We start from the raw sequence: 16,311 nt of genomic DNA, 5'->3' as shown, positions 1-16,311 counted from the left end.
TTCTAAAATTCTGCTTTTACTTTGCCATTATAGGTTACTGCGTACAGAATGATTGGGGAAAATCTTAACTTTTTTATTTTAGCGCAGCATAGCAAAACATAAAAAAAGTTAAAGGATCAGAAGTAAAGATGAGCAAATTCATTCTATGAAATTGGATTTCATCCCGAATTTCCCCAATAAAAGTTTGGATTGTAATGGACCAAATTTTTTTTGTGATTACTTGCAAGAGCCTAGTTTGGGTTTCTAGCAATATATATTCATTGTCTGGGGGTATTCTTTCTTACTACAGTATGTGTAGTATGTGTGCAACTTATTGTGGGCCAGGCAATGCTCCTCTGGGTTTCCATTTTTTTCTTTAATTTTCTGTTCCTCTGGTGGATCAGAAGAACTGAAAAAAAAAAAAAAAAACAGTGATGTGAACCAATCCTGAGAGAGACTGTCATCGGAAACTAGCTTGTTTAGAATAAAGGACCTTTATTTGAGAAAAATAGATAAAAATCAGCTTTACTAGTTGCAAAGCCTTGGGTGGACCTCTGGGTGGGTACTATTTCTATTATGGAGATCAGTTAATATACATGATGACTTTTGTAGGCAACACTGTTTTTGGTTTCTTGGAAAAGATATGCAAATTAGAAAGTCCAACAAGCTGGCATCAACAAACCAATGGCCAACAAGCTGGCATCAGAGTTATTAAAAATTAACACATTTTACATCAGTCGGCATCAGATAGGCTTGGGAAAGCTAAATGAATATCTTTGCCAGAAACCCAGAGTTGCCTGAACTACAATAATTTGCACACATACCATGCAAACTACATGTGCTCTCTGCAATGAGATAATGTATATATACTCTATTGCCCAGAAGCTCCAAGTAATGTACTAGATTCTGTTTCCTTCTATAGTTCTACAAACAATATCTAGGAGACCAGAGTCTGTTTTATACCTACATAACTTAGGTGCATCCACCGGCAGCCTAGCTCTACGCCAGTTCCTTTGCTGGCATAGATTTAGATAATTTTCTATGCCTAAAGCAGACGTAGAAAATAATAAATGAGATAGGCTGGTCGCCACGCCCCTTTTTTTTCGACCTGATGTGAGAGGAGAAAAATCTAAAAAATGTATACAAATCGTCATTTTTTTTTCCTTTTTCAACTGCAATATTTCACATACATTACAGACCAAAAGAGTTTTCTCATTCAAAGAGTTTTCTTTATTTTCATGACTATGAAAATTGTAGATTCACACTGAAGGCATCAAAACTATGAATTAACACATGTGGAATTATATAAATAACAAAAAAGTGTGAAACAACTGAAAATATGTCATATTCTAGGTTCTTCAAAGTAGCCACCTTTTGCTTTGATTACTGCTTTGCACACTCTTGGCATTCTCTTGATGAGCTTCAAGAGGTAGTCACCTGAAATGGTCTTCCAACAGTCTTGAAGGAGTTCCCAGAGATGCTTAGCACTTGTTGGCCCTTTTGCCTTCACTCGACGGTCCAGCTCACCCCAAACCATCTTGATTGGGTTCAGGTCATCTGGCACAGCACCCCATCACTCTCCTTCATGGTCAAATAGCCCTTACACAGACTGGAGTGTGTTTGGGGTCATTGCCCTGTTGAAAAATAAATGATGGTCCAACTAAACGCAAACCGGATGGAATAGCATGCCGCTGCAAGCTGCTGTGGTAGCCATGCTGGTTCACCAGCAAAGCACCCCCACACCATCACACCTCCTCCTCCATGCTTCACGTTGGGAACCAGGCATGTAGAGTCCATCCGTTCACCTTTTCTGCATCGCACAAAGACACGGTGGTTGGAACCAAAGATCTCAAATTTAGACTCATCAGACCAAAGCACAGATTTCTACTGGTCTAATGTCCATTCCTTGTGTTCTTTAGCCCAAACAAGTCTCTTCTACTTTTTGCCTGTCCTTAGCAGTGGTTTCCTAGCAGATATTCTACCATGAAGGCCTGATTCACAGTCTCCTCTTAACAGTTGTTCTAGAGATGTGTCTGCTGCTAGAACTCTGTGTAGCATGGACCTGGTCTCTAATCTGAGCTGCTATTAACCTGCAATTTCTGAGGCTGGTGACTCGGATGAACTTATCCTCCGCAGCAGAGGTGACTCTTGGTCTTCCTTTCCTGGGGCGGTCCGCATGTGAGCCAGTAACTTTGTAGGGCTTGATGGTTTTTGTGACTGCACTTGGGGACACTTTCAAAGTTTTCCCAATTTTTTGGACTGACTGACCTTCATTTCTTAAAGTAATGATGGCTACTCGTTTTTCTTTTCTACTTGGCTGCTTTTTTCTTGCCATAATACAAATTCTAACAGTCTATTCAGTAGGACTATCAGCTGTGTATCAACCTGACTTCTCCACAACTCAACTGATGGTCCCAACCCCATTTAGAAGGTAAGAAATCACACTTATTAAACCTGACAGGGCACACCTGTGAAGTGAAAACTATTTCAGGTGACTACCTCTTGAAGCTCATCAAGAGAATGCCAAGAGTGTGCAAAGCAGTAATCAAAGCAATAGGTGGCTACTTTGAAGAACCTAGAATATGACATATTTTCAGTTGTTTCACACTTTTTTGTTATGTATATGATTCCACATGTGTTAATTCATAGATTTGATGCCTTCAGTGTGAATCTACAATTTCCATAGTTATTAAAATAAAGAAAACTCTTTGAATGAGAAGGTGTGTCCAAACTTTTGGTCTGTACTGTATATACATAAAAAACAGTTCAATAAGCAGAAATATATTTCTCAATCTTTACTTTGTTTTGGCTGCACTTTTGATTTTTTTCCCCTATAATTAAAATTTGTAGTCTTACAATTCTAACATGAATTCTAAAATTTTTGTATATATTTGCTCTGCACTAAGCCACATTTGCAGAGGCTTATAGGTGCCAGAATAATAGAAACAACCCAGAAGTGATGTCATGTAAAAAAAACTTTGACTCCAAGTAATAGGGCGTGTAACAACAATGACTGAGCTCTCCCTCATGAATATTTGTTAGTGTTAATAATCTGCCCTTCCCTGTCCCTGCTCTGCAGAACCTAACCTTGCATAAAAACACAGTCACATGAACACATCCTAGCTGACACAGGCAGAAGATCTGCACTAAATAAATCACAAACATGTATACATCACACACTGCAATACATACATCACACACATATATACATCACACACGTACACATTACATACTGCAATACATACATCACACATACAGTAAGGTCGATAAATATTGGGACATCAACACAATTCTATCATTTTTGGCTCTATACACCACCACAATGGATTTGAAATGAAACAAACAAGATGTGCTTTAACTGCAGACTGTCAGCTTTAATTTGAGGGTATTTAAATCCAAATCAGGTGAACGGTGTAGGAATTATAACAGTTTGCATATGTGCCTCCCACTTGTTAAGAAACCAAAAGTAATGGGACAGAATAAACATCATAAATCAAACTTTCACTTTTTAATACTTGGTTGCAAATCCTTTGCAGTCAATTACAGCCTGAAGTCTGGAACGCATAGACATCACCAGATGTTAGGTTTCATCCCTGGTGATGCTCTGCCAGTTCTCTACTGCAACTGTCTTCAGTTCCTGCTTGTTCTTGGGGCATTTTCCCTTCAGTTTTGTCTTCAGCAAGTGAAATGCATGCTCAATCGGATTCAGGTCACGTGATTGGCTTGGCAATTGCATAACATTTCACTTCTTTCCCTTAAAAAACTCTTTGGTTGCTTTTGCAGTATGCTTTAGGTCATTGTCTATCTGCACTGTGAAGCGTGTTCAATGAATTCTGAAACATTTGTCTGAATATGAGCAGATAATCTTGCCTGAAACACTTCAGAATTCATCCTCCTGCTTTTGTCAGCAGTCATATCATCAATAAATACAAGAGAACCAGTTCCATTGGCAGCCATACATGCCCACGCCTTGACACTACCACCAACATGCTTCACTGATGAGGTGGTATGCTTAGGATCATGAGCAGTTTCTTTCCTTCTCCATACTCTTCTCTTCCCAACACTCTGGTACAAGATGATCTTGGTCTCATCTGTCTATAGGATGTTGTTCCAGAACTGTGAAGGCTTTTTTAGATGTCATTTGGCAAACTCTAATCTGGCCTTCCTGTTTTTGAGGCTCACCAATGGTTTACATCTTGTTGTAAACCTTCTGCATTTACTCTGGTGAAGTCTTCTCTTGATTTTTGACATTAACACACATACACCTACCTCCTGGAGAGAGTTGTTGATCTGGCCAACTGTTGTGAAGGGTGTTTTCTTCACCAGGGAAAGAATTCTTCGGTTATCCACCACAGTTGTTTTCCGCGGTCTTCTGGGTCTTTTGGTGTTGCTGAGCTCACCGGTGCGTTCCTTCTTTTTAAGAATGTTCCAAACAGTAATTTTGGCCACGCCTAATGTTTTTGCTATTTCTCTGATGGGTTTGTTTTGTTTTTTCAGCCTAATGACGGCTTGCTTCACAGACAGTGACAGCTCTTTGGATCTCATCTTGAGAGTTGACAGCAACAGATTCAAATTGCAAATAGCACACTTGAAATGAACTCTGGACCTTTTATCTGCTCATTGTAATTGGGATAATGAGGGAATAACACACCCGGCCATGGAACAGCTGAGAAGCCAATTGTCCCATTACTTTTGGGTCCCTTAACAAGTGGGAGGCGCATATGCAAACTGTTGTAATTCCTACACCGTTCACCTGATTTGGATGTAAATTCCCTCAAAATAAAGCTGACAGTCTGCAGTTAAAGCACACCTTGTCTGTTTCATTTCAAATCCATTGTGGTGGTGTATAGAGCCAAACATGTTAGAATTGTGTCGATGTCCCAATATTTATGGACCTGACTGTATATTTACACATCACACACGTACCCATTACACACTGCAATACATACATTACACATATACATTACACCCTGCACTACATACATCACACGCTGCACCACACATATCACAAGCTGCAAAATACGCATCACTAGTTGCACCATACACATCACACGCTGCACCATATACATCACACGCTGCACCATATACATAGAAACATAGAATGTGTTGGCAGATAAGAACCATTTGGCCCATCTAGTCTGCCCAATATACTGAATACTATGAATAGCCCCTGGCCCTATCTTATATGAAGGATGGCCTTATGCCTATCCCATGCATGCTTAAACTCCTTCACTGTATTTGCAGCTACCACTTCTGCAGGAAGGCTATTCCATGCATCCACTACTCTCTCAGTAAAGTAATACTTCCTGATATTACTTTTAAACCTTTGCCCCTCTAATTTAAAACTATGTCCTATTGTAGCAGTTTTTCTTCTTTTAAATATCCTCTCCTCTTTTACCTTGTTAATTACCTTTATGTATTTAAAAGTTTCTATCATATCCCCTCTGTTTCTATTTTAGTTGCCAGATTTTTGACCATTCCTCTAGTTTTCCTAAATCCTTTTCCATTTGGTGTTTCCCTCCAGGAACATCAACCCTGTTACAAATATTTGTGTCATCAGCAAAAAAAAACACCATCGAGGCCTTCTGCAATTTCGCTGATAAAGATATTAAACAATATAGGTCCCAGAACAGATCCCTGAGGTACCCCACTGGTAACAAGACCATGGTCTGAATATACTCCATTGACTACAACCCTCTGTTGTCTGTCCCTCAGCCACTGCCTAATCCATTCAACAATATGGGAGTCCAAGCATAAAGACTGCAATTTATTGATAAGCTTTATATGTGGGACGGTATCAAAAGTCTTACTAAAGTCCAGATAATGTCTGCTGCACCGCTGCCATCTATTATTTTAGTCACCCAATCAAAAAAATCAATAAGATTAGTTTGACATGATCTCCATGAAGTAAACCCATGCTGTTTTTCATCTTTCAATCCATGGGATTTTAGATGTTCCACAATCCACTCTTAAGTATGGTTTCCATTAATTTCCCCACTATTGATGTCAGGCTTACTGGCCTATAGTTGCCCGATTCCTCCCTACTACATTTCTTGTGAATGGGCACAACATTTGCTCATTTCCAATCTTCTGGGACGACTCCTGTTGCCAGTGATTGGTTAAATAAATCTGTGGATGGTTTTGCTAGTTCACCGCTGAGCTCTTTTAATAGCTTTGGGTGTATCCCATCAGGCCCCTGTGACTTATTTGTATTAATTTTAGACAGCTGACTTAGAACCTCTTCATCTATAAAGACGCATGCATTAAAAGATTCATTAGTCTTCTTTCCTAACTGAGGTCCTTTTCCTTCATTTTCCTTTGTAAAAACTGAACAGAAGTATTCATTGAGGCAGTCAGCTAGTTCTTTATCTTCTTCCATATACCTTCCTTCTTTTGTTTTTAATTTTGTAATTCCTTGTTTTAGTTTCCTTTTTTCATTTATGTATCTGAAGAATGCCTTATTGCCTTTTTTCCCTGACTGAGCTAATTTCTCTTCTGCCTGTGCTTTAGAAGCCCTTATAACTAGAGTTGAGCGAACACCTGGATGTTCGGGTTCGAGAAGTTCGGCCGAACATCCCGGAAATGTTCGGGTTCGGGATCCGAACCCGATCCGAACTTCGTCCCGAACCCGAACCCCATTGAAGTCAATGGGGACCCGAACTTTTCGGCACTAAAACGGCTGTAAAACAGCCCAGGAAAGGGCTAGAGGGCTGCAAAAGGCAGCAACATGTAGGTAAATCCCCTGCAAACAAATGTGGATAGGGAAATTAATTAAAATAAAAATTAAATAAATAAAAATTAACCAAAATCAATTGGAGAGAGGTTCCATAGCAGAGAATCTGGCTTCCCGTCACCCACCACTGGAACAGTCCATTCTCAGATATTTAGGCCCCGGCACCCAGGCAGAGGAGAGAGGTCCCGTAACAGACAATCTGGCTTCATGTCAGCAGAGAATCAGTCTTCATGTCATAGCAGAGAATCAGGCTTCACGTCACCCACCACTGTAAGAGTCCATTTTCATAAATTTAGGCCCAGCACCCAGGCAGAGGAGAGAGGTCCCGTAACAGACAATCTGGCTTCATGTCAGCAGAGAATCAGTCTTCATATCATAGCAGAGAATCTGGCTTCCCGTTACCCACCACTGGAACAGTCCATTCTCAGATATTTAGGCCCCGGCACCCAGGCAGAGGAGAGAGGTCCCGTAACAGACAATCTGGCTTCATGTCAGCAGAGAATCAGTCTTCATATCATAGCAGAGAATCAGGCTTCACGTCAGCCACCACTGCAACAGTCCATTGTCATAAATTCAGGCCCAGCACCCAGGCAGAGGAGAGAGGTCCCGTAACAGACAATCTGGCTTCATGTCAGCAGAGAATCAGTCTGCATGTCATAGCAGAGAATGAGGCTTCACGTCACCCACCACTGCAACAGTCCATTTTCATAAATTTAGGCCCAGCACCCAGGCAGAGGAGAGAGGTCCCGTAACAGAGGATCTGGCTTCATGTCAGCAGAGAATCAGTCTGCATGTCATAGCAGAGAATCAGGCTTCACGTCAGCCACCACTGCAACAGTCCATTGTCATAAATTTAGGCCCAGCACCCAGGCAGAGGAGAGAGGTCCCGTAACAGACAATCTGGCTTCATGTCAGCAGAGAATTAGTCTGCATGTCATAGCAGAGAATCAGGCTTCACGTCAGCCACCACTGCAACAATCCATTGGCATATATTTAGGCCTAGCACACAGGCAGAGGAGAGAGGTCCCGTAACAGACAATCTGGCTTCATGTCAGCAGAGAATCAGTCTTCATATCATAGCAGAGAATCAGGCTTCACGTCAGCCACCAATGCAACAGTCCATTGTCAGATATTTAGGCCCAGCACCCAGGCAGAGGAGAGAGGTCCCGTAACAGACAATCTGGCTTCATGTCAGCAGAGAATCAGTCTGCATGTCATAGCAGAGAATGAGGCTTCACGTCACCCACCACTGCAACAGTCCATTTTCATAAATTTAGGCCCAGCACCCAGGCAGAGGAGAGAGGTCCCGTAACAGAGGATCTGGCTTCATGTCAGCAGAGAATCAGTCTGCATGTCATAGCAGAGAATCAGGCTTCACGTCAGCCACCACTGCAACAGTCCATTGTCATAAATTCAGGCCCAGCACCCAGGCAGAGGAGAGAGGTCCCGTAACAGACAATCTGGCTTCATGTCACCAGAGAATCAGTCTGCATGTCATAGCAGAGAATGAGGCTTCACGTCAGCCACCACTGCAACAATCCATTGGCATATATTTAGGCCTAGCACACAGGCAGAGGAGAGGTTCATTCAACTTTGGGTAGCCTTGCAATATAATGGTAAAATGAAAATAAAAATAGGATTGAATGAGGAAGTGCCCTGGAGTCCAATAATATATGGTTATGGGGAGGTAGTTAATGTCTAATCTGGACAAGGGACGGACAGGTCCTGTGGGATCCATGCCTGGTTCATTTTTATGAACGTCAGCTTGTCCACATTGGCTGTAGACAGGCGGCTGCGTTTGTCTGTAATGACGCCCCCTGCCGTGCTGAATACACGTTCAGACAAAACGCTGGCTGCCGGGCAGGCCAGCACCTCCAAGGCATAAAAGGCTAGCTCTGGCCACGTGGACCCAGAAGTTGAATGGGGCCGAACCATCAGTCAGTACGTGGAGGGGTGTGCACACGTACTGTTCCACCATGTTAGTGAAATGTTGCCTCCTGCTAACACGTTGCGTATCAGGTGGTGGTGCAGTTAGCTGTGGCGTGTTGACAAAAGTTTTCCACATCTCTGCCATGCTAACCCTGCCCTCAGAGGAGCTGGCCGTGACACAGCTGCCTTGGCGACCTCTTGCTCCTCCTCTGCCTTGGCCTTGGGCTTCCACTTGTTCCCCTGTGACATTTGGGAATGCTCTCAGTAGCGCGTCTACCAACGTGCGCTTGTACTCGCGCATCTTCCTATCACGCTCCAGTGCAGGAAGTAAGGTGGGCACATTGTCTTTGTAGCGTGGATCCAGCAGGGTGGCAACCCAGTAGTCCGCACAGGTTAAAATGTGGGCAACTCTGCTGTCGTTGCGCAGGCACTGCAGCATGTAGTCGCTCATGTGTGCCAGGCTGCCCAGGGGTAAGGACAAGCTGTCCTCTGTGGGAGGCGTATCGTCATCGTCCTGCCTTTCCCCCCAGCCACGCACCAGTGATGGACCCGAGCTGCGTTGGGTGCCACCCCGCTGTGACCATGCTTCATCCTCATCCTCCTCCACCTCCTCCTCATCCTCGTCCTCCTCGTCCTCCAGTAGTGGGCCCTGGCTGGCCACATTTGTACCTGGCCTCTGCTGTTGCCAAAAACCTCCCTCTGAGTCACTTCGAAGAGACTGGCCTGAAAGTGCTAAAAATGACCCCTCTTCCTCCTCCTCCTCCTCCTCCTCCTGGGCCACCTCCTCTTCCATCATCGCCCTAAGTGTTTTCTCAAGGAGACATAGAAGTGGTATTGTAACGCTGATAACGGTGTCATCGCCACTGGCCATGTTGGTGGAGTACTCGAAACAGCGCAACAGGGCACACAGGTCTCGCATGGAGGCCCAGTCATTGGTGGTGAAGTGGTGCTGTTCTGTAGTGCGACTGACCCGTGCGTGCTGCAGCTGAAACTCCACTATGGCCTGCTGCTGCTCGCACAGTCTGTCCAGCATGTGCAAGGTGGAGTTCCACCTGGTGGGCACGTCGCATATGAGGCGGTGAGCGGGAAGGCCGAAGTTACGCTGTAGCGCAGACAGGCGAGCAGCGGCAGGATGTGAACGCCGGAAGCGCGAACAGACGGCCCGCACTTTATGCAGCAGCTCTGACATGTCGGGGTAGTTGTGAATGAACTTCTGCACCACCAAATTCAGCACATGCGCCAAGCAAGGGATGTGCGTCAAATTGGCTAGTCCCAGAGCTGCAACGAGATTTCGCCCATTATCACACACCACCAGGCCGGGCTTGAGGCTCACCGGCAGCAACCACTCGTCGGTCTGTTGTTCAATACCCCGCCACAACTCCTGTGCGGTGTGGGGCCTGTCCCCCAAACATATGAGTTTCAGAATGGCCTGCTGACGTTTACCCCGGGCTGTGCTGAAGTTGGTGGTGAAGGTGTGTGGCTGACTGGATGAGCAGGTGGAAGAAGAGGAGGAGGAAGCCGAGAAGGAGGAGGTGGCAACAGGAGGCAAAGAATGTTGCCCTGCGATCCTTGGCGGCGGAAGGACGTGCGCCAAACAGCTCTCCGCCTGGGGCCCAGCTGCCACTACATTTACCCAGTGTGCAGTTAGGGAGATATAGCGTCCCTGGCCGTGCTTACTGGTCCACGTATCTGTGGTTAGGTGGACCTTGCTACAGATGGCGTTGCGCAGTGCACACTTGATTTTATCGGATACTTGGTTGTGCAGGGAAGGCACGGCTCTCTTGGAGAAGTAGTGCCGGCTGGGAACAACATACTGTGGGACAGCAAGCGACATGAGCTGTTTGAAGCTGTCTGTGTCCACCAGCCTAAATGACAGCATTTCATAGGCCAGTAGTTTAGAAATGCTGGCATTCAGGGCCAGGGATCGAGGGTGGCTAGGTGGGAATTTACGCTTTCTATCAAATGTTTGTGAGATGGAGAGCTGAACGCTGGCGTGTGACATGGTTGAGACGCTTGGTGACGGAGGTGGTGGTGGTGGTGTTGGTGGTACATCCCCTGTTTGCTGGGCGGCAGGTGCCAACGTTCCTCCAGAGGCGGAGGAAGAGGCCGAGGCGGCAGCAGCAGAATAGGCCGAGGCGGCAGCAGCAGAAGAGGTAGCAGGGGGAGCCTGAGTGACTTCCTTGGTTTTAAGGTGTTTACTCCACTGCAGTTCATGCTTTGCATGCAGGTGCCTGGTCATGCAGGTTGTGCTCAGGTTCAGAACGTTAATGCCTCGCTTCAGGCTCTGATGGCACAGCGTGCAAACCACTCGGGTCTTGTCGTCAGCACATTGTTTGAAGAAGTGCCATGCCAGGGAACTCCTTGAAGCTGCCTTTGGGGTGCTCGGTCCCAGATGGCGGCGGTCAGTAGCAGGCGGAGTCTCTTGGCGGCGGGTGTTCTGCTTTTGCCCACTGCTCCCTCTTTTGCTACGCTGTTGGCTCGGTCTCACCACTGCCTCTTCCTCCGAACTGTGAAAGTCAGTGGCACGACCTTCATTCCATGTGGGGTCTAGGACCTCATCGTCCCCTGCATCGTCTTCCACCCAGTCTTGATCCCTGACCTCCTGTTCAGTCTGCACACTGCAGAAAGACGCAGCAGTTGGCACCTGTGTTTCGTCATCATCAGAGACATGCTGAGGTGGTATTCCCATGTCCTCATCATCAGGAAACATAAGTGGTTGTGCGTCAGTGCATTCTATGTCTTTCACCGCTGGGGAAGGGCTAGGTGGATGCCCTTGGGAAACCCTGCCAGCGGAGTCTTCAAACAGCATAAGAGACTGCTGCATAACTTGAGGCTGAGACAGTTTCCCTGGTATGCATGGGGGTGATGTGACAGACTGATGGGGTTGGTTTTCAGGCGCCATCTGTGCGCTTTCTGCAGAAGACTGGGTGGGAGATAATGTGAACGTGCTGGATCCACTGTCGGCCACCCAATTGACTAATGCCTGTACCTGCTCAGGCCTTACCATCCTTAGAACGGCATTGGGCCCCACCATATATCGCTGTAAATTCTGGCGGCTACTGGGACCTGAGGTAGTTGGTACACTAGGACGTGTGGATGTGGCAGAACGGCCACGTCCTCTCCCAGCACCAGAGGGTCCACTAACACCACCACGACCATGTCCACGTCCGCGTCCCTTACTAGATGTTTTTCTCATTGTTATGGTTCACCACAACAACAAATATATTATTTGGCCCAATGTATTGTATTCAAATTCAGCGGGATATAAATTTGAGGCCTAGTATTTAGGCGCTGGGTGACCGGTATGGATTTAGTGACAGAATTAGACTTGGAAATGCACAGAAGCGTGTGTGTGAAGTTATTCTGAATGACCCTATGTGCACCTTGAATATTATATACCCTTTTTGGGATAGATTTCAAATAGCTCTGATATAGCAGGAACCACTAAATTATGAAATTGCTAAATTGGGAATTGTATTTCAACCCAGAACAAAAAATGTGCTTTGACGGACACTAAATATCTTGCCCAGCAACAACAGTACAGCGGTAACGAGAGATTTAGCAGGATATAAATTTGAGGCCTAGTATTTAGGCGCTGGGTGACAGGTATGGGTTTAGTGACAGAATTAGACTTGGAAATACACAGTAGCGGGTGTGTGTGAAGTTATTCTGAATGACCCAATGTGCACCTTGAATATTATATACCCTTTTAGGGATAGATTTCAAATAGCTCTGATATAGCAGAAACCACTAAATTATGAAATTGCTAAATTGGGAATTGTATTTCAACCCAGAACAAAAAATGTGCTTTGACGGACACTAAATATCTTGCCCAGCAACAACAGTACAGCGGTAACGAGAGATTTAGCAGGATATAAATTTGAGGCCTAGTATTTAGGCGCTGGGTGACAGGTATGGGTTTAGTGACAGAATTAGACTTGGAAATACACAGTAGAGGGTGTGTGTGAAGTTATTCTGAATGACCCTATGTGCACCTTGAATATTATATACCCTTTTTGGGATAGATTTCAAATAGCTCTGATATAGCAGAAACCACTAAATTATGAAATTGCTAAATTGGGAATTGTATTTCAACCCAGAACAAAAAATGTGCTTTGACGGACACTAAATATCTTGCCCAGCAACAACAGTACAGCGGTAACTAGAGATTTAGCAGGATATAAATTTGAGGCCTAGTATTTAGGCGCTGGGTGACAGGTATGGGTTTAGTGACAGAATTAGACTTGGAAATACACAGTAGCGGGTGTGTGTGAAGTTATTCTGAATGACCCAATGTGCACCTTGAATATTATATACCCTTTTAGGGATAGATTTCAAATAGCTCTGATATAGCAGAAACCACTAAATTATGAAATTGCTAAATTGGGAATTGTATTTCAACCCAGAACAAAAAATGTGCTTTGACGGACACTAAATATCTTGCCCAGCAACAACAGTACAGCGGTAACGAGAGATTTAGCAGGATATAAATTTGAGGCCTAGTATTTAGGCGCTGGGTGACAGGTATGGGTTTAGTGACAGAATTAGACTTGGAAATACACAGTAGCGGGTGTGTGTGAAGTTATTCTGAATGACCCAATGTGCACCTTGAATATTATATACCCTTTTAGGGATAGATTTCAAATAGCTCTGATATAGCAGAAACCACTAAATTATGAAATTGCTAAATTGGGAATTGTACTTCAACCCAGAACAAAAAATGTGCTTTGACGGACACTAAATAACTTTCCCAGCTACAACAGGACAGCGGTAACGAGAGATTTAGCGGGATATAAATTTGAGGCCTAGTATTTAGGCGCTGGGTGACAGGTATGGGTTTAGTGACAGAATTAGACTTGGAAATACACAGTAGCGGGTGTGTGTGAAGTTATTCTGAATGACCCTATGTGCACCTTCAATATGATCTACCCTTTTAGGGATAGATTTCAAATAGCTCTGATATAGCAGAAACCACTAAATTATGAAATTGCTAAATTGGGAATTGTATTTCAACCCAGAACAAAAAATGTGCTTTGACGGACACTAAATAACTTTCCCAGCTACAACAGGACAGCGGTAACGAGAGATTTAGCAGGATATAAATTTGAGGCCTAGTATTTAGGCGCTGGGTGACAGGTATGGGTTTAGTGACAGAATTAGACTTGAAAATACACAGTAGCGGGTGTGTGTGAAGTTATTCTGAATGACCCAATGTGCACCTTGAATATTATATACCCTTTTAGGGATAGATTTCAAATAGCTCTGATATAGCAGAAACCACTAAATTATGAAATTGCTAAATTGGGAATTGTACTTCAACCCAGAACAAAAAATGTGCTTTGACGGACACTAAATAACTTTCCCAGCTACAACAGGACAGCGGTAACGAGAGATTTAGCGGGATATAAATTTGAGGCCTAGTATTTAGGCGCTGGGTGACCGGTATGGATTTAGTGACAGAATTAGACTGGGATATGGCCAAAAAATAACCACACTATTGCTGGTTAAATGCACTTGGTGACGGGCGCAGCTTGCCCCTGATGTAGTATATGGCCAAAAAATGAACAGACTATTGCTGGTTAAATGCACTTGGTGTCACAGCTTGACCAACCACACTACTGAGGGTTAAATGCACTTGGTGACGGGCGCAGCTTGCCCCTGATGTAGTATATGGCCAAAAAATAAACAGACTATTGCTGGTTAAATGCACTTGGTGTGACAGCTTCACCCTGATGTAGGCTTTAGCCAGAAAACAACCACACCATTGAGGGTTAAATGCACTTGGTGACAGGCGCAGCTTGCCCCTGATTTTGTATATGGCCAAAAAATGAACAGACTATTGCTGGTTAAATGCACTTGGTGTGACAGCTTCACCCTGATGTAGGCTTTAGCCCAAAAACAACCACACCATTGAGGGTTAAATGCACTTGGTGACAGGCGCAGCTTGCCCCTGATTTTGTATATGGCCAAAAAATGAACAGACTATTGCTGGTTAAATGCACTTGGTGTGACAGCTTCACCCTGATGTAGGCTTTAGCCAAAAAACAACCACACCATTGAGGGTTAAATGCACTTGGTGACAGGCGCAGCTTGCCCCTGATTTTGTATATGGCCAAAAAATGAACAGACTATTGCTGGTTAAATGCACTTGGTGTGACAGCTTCACCCTGATGTAGGCTTTAGCCAAAAAACAACCACACCATTGAGGGTTAAATGCACTTGGTGACAGGCGCAGCTTGCCCCTGATTTTGTATATGGCCAAAAAATGAACAGACTATTGCTGGTTAAATGCACTTGGTGTGACAGCTTCACCCTGATGTAGGCTTTAGCCAAAAAACAACCACACCATTGAGGGTTAAATGCACTTGGTCGCAGCTTGTGCTGGCGCACCACAAGACACAAAATGGCCGCCGATCACCCCAGAAAAATGTGACTGACAAACGGTCTGGGCAGCCTAAAAACAGTGAGCAATTGAGGATCAGCAGCTCAATGATCCACAGCTGCAGATCGATCAGTTAATCAAGTCCTTTGGAGGAGTTAATCTGCCTAATCTCGCCCTACTGTCGCAGCCGCAACCTCTCCCTACGCTAATCAGAGCAGAGTGACGGGCGGCGCTATGTGACTCCAGCTTAAATAGAGGCTGGGTCACATGGTGCTCTGGCCAATCACAGCCATGCCAATAGTAGGCATGGCTGTGATGGCCTCTTGGGGCAAGTAGTATGACGCTTGTTGATTGGCTGCTTTGCAGCCTTTCAAAAAGCGCCAAGAAAGCGTCACAAAAGCGCCAAGAAAGCGACGAACACCGAACCCGAACCCGGACTTTTACGAAAATGTCCGGGTTCGGGTCCGTGTCACGGACACCCCAAAATTCGGTACGAACCCGAACTATACAGTTCGAGTTCGCTCATCCCTACTTATAACTTGTTTGGCCTCTCTCTGCCTAATCTTATAAATTTGCCTGTCATCCTCGTTTTTTTTTTTTTTTTTTTTTATAATTCCTAAATGCTTTCTTTTGGTTTTTAATGATTTTGGCCACTTCTGCTGAGTACCACAGTGGTCTCTTCCTTTTTTTGCTTTTACTGACAAGCCTAATGCAATTTTCTGTTGCCTTCAATAGTGTCACTTTAAAGTAGTCCCATTTCTCCTGGACTCCAATGAAACTGTTCCAATCTGATAGGGACTCGTACATGTATGCGGTGCAATATGTAGTGAATGCAGACTGGCTACTATAGCTAAGTGATAAAATACAGGGAAGATCCGCCATATTGGACTGGACAAGTAATGGCTCCCTGCATAAATACCCACCTCTTAGGTGCCATCATCTAATGGTTTTTGTCATACGATCAACATACACAACAGATGCCATACTGTGAAATCCAGTACCATGGAGTAAGAAAAAATTTTTTTTTATATATATAATACTTTGTTTTAGGACTCAGCAGGATGAGAAAGCACAGTGTACCATGTTTTTCCATCCTACAAAGTCCAGCAAAAAAACATGTAGGCTAACATATATTTTTTTATATATAAATTATTTATACTGTATGTATGTTAAAAGAGATATTTATTTACCAATCTATGTACATTTATATAGCTGATATATATATATATATATATATATATATATATTTGTGTGAGGCACTTACGGTAGTACAGTGAAGAACCTAAGG

This window comes from Bufo gargarizans, chromosome 2, assembly GCF_014858855.1.
Source record: "Bufo gargarizans isolate SCDJY-AF-19 chromosome 2, ASM1485885v1, whole genome shotgun sequence".
Classification (NCBI taxonomy): Eukaryota; Metazoa; Chordata; class Amphibia; order Anura; family Bufonidae; genus Bufo; species Bufo gargarizans.
This window is presented reverse-complemented; position numbering follows the sequence as displayed.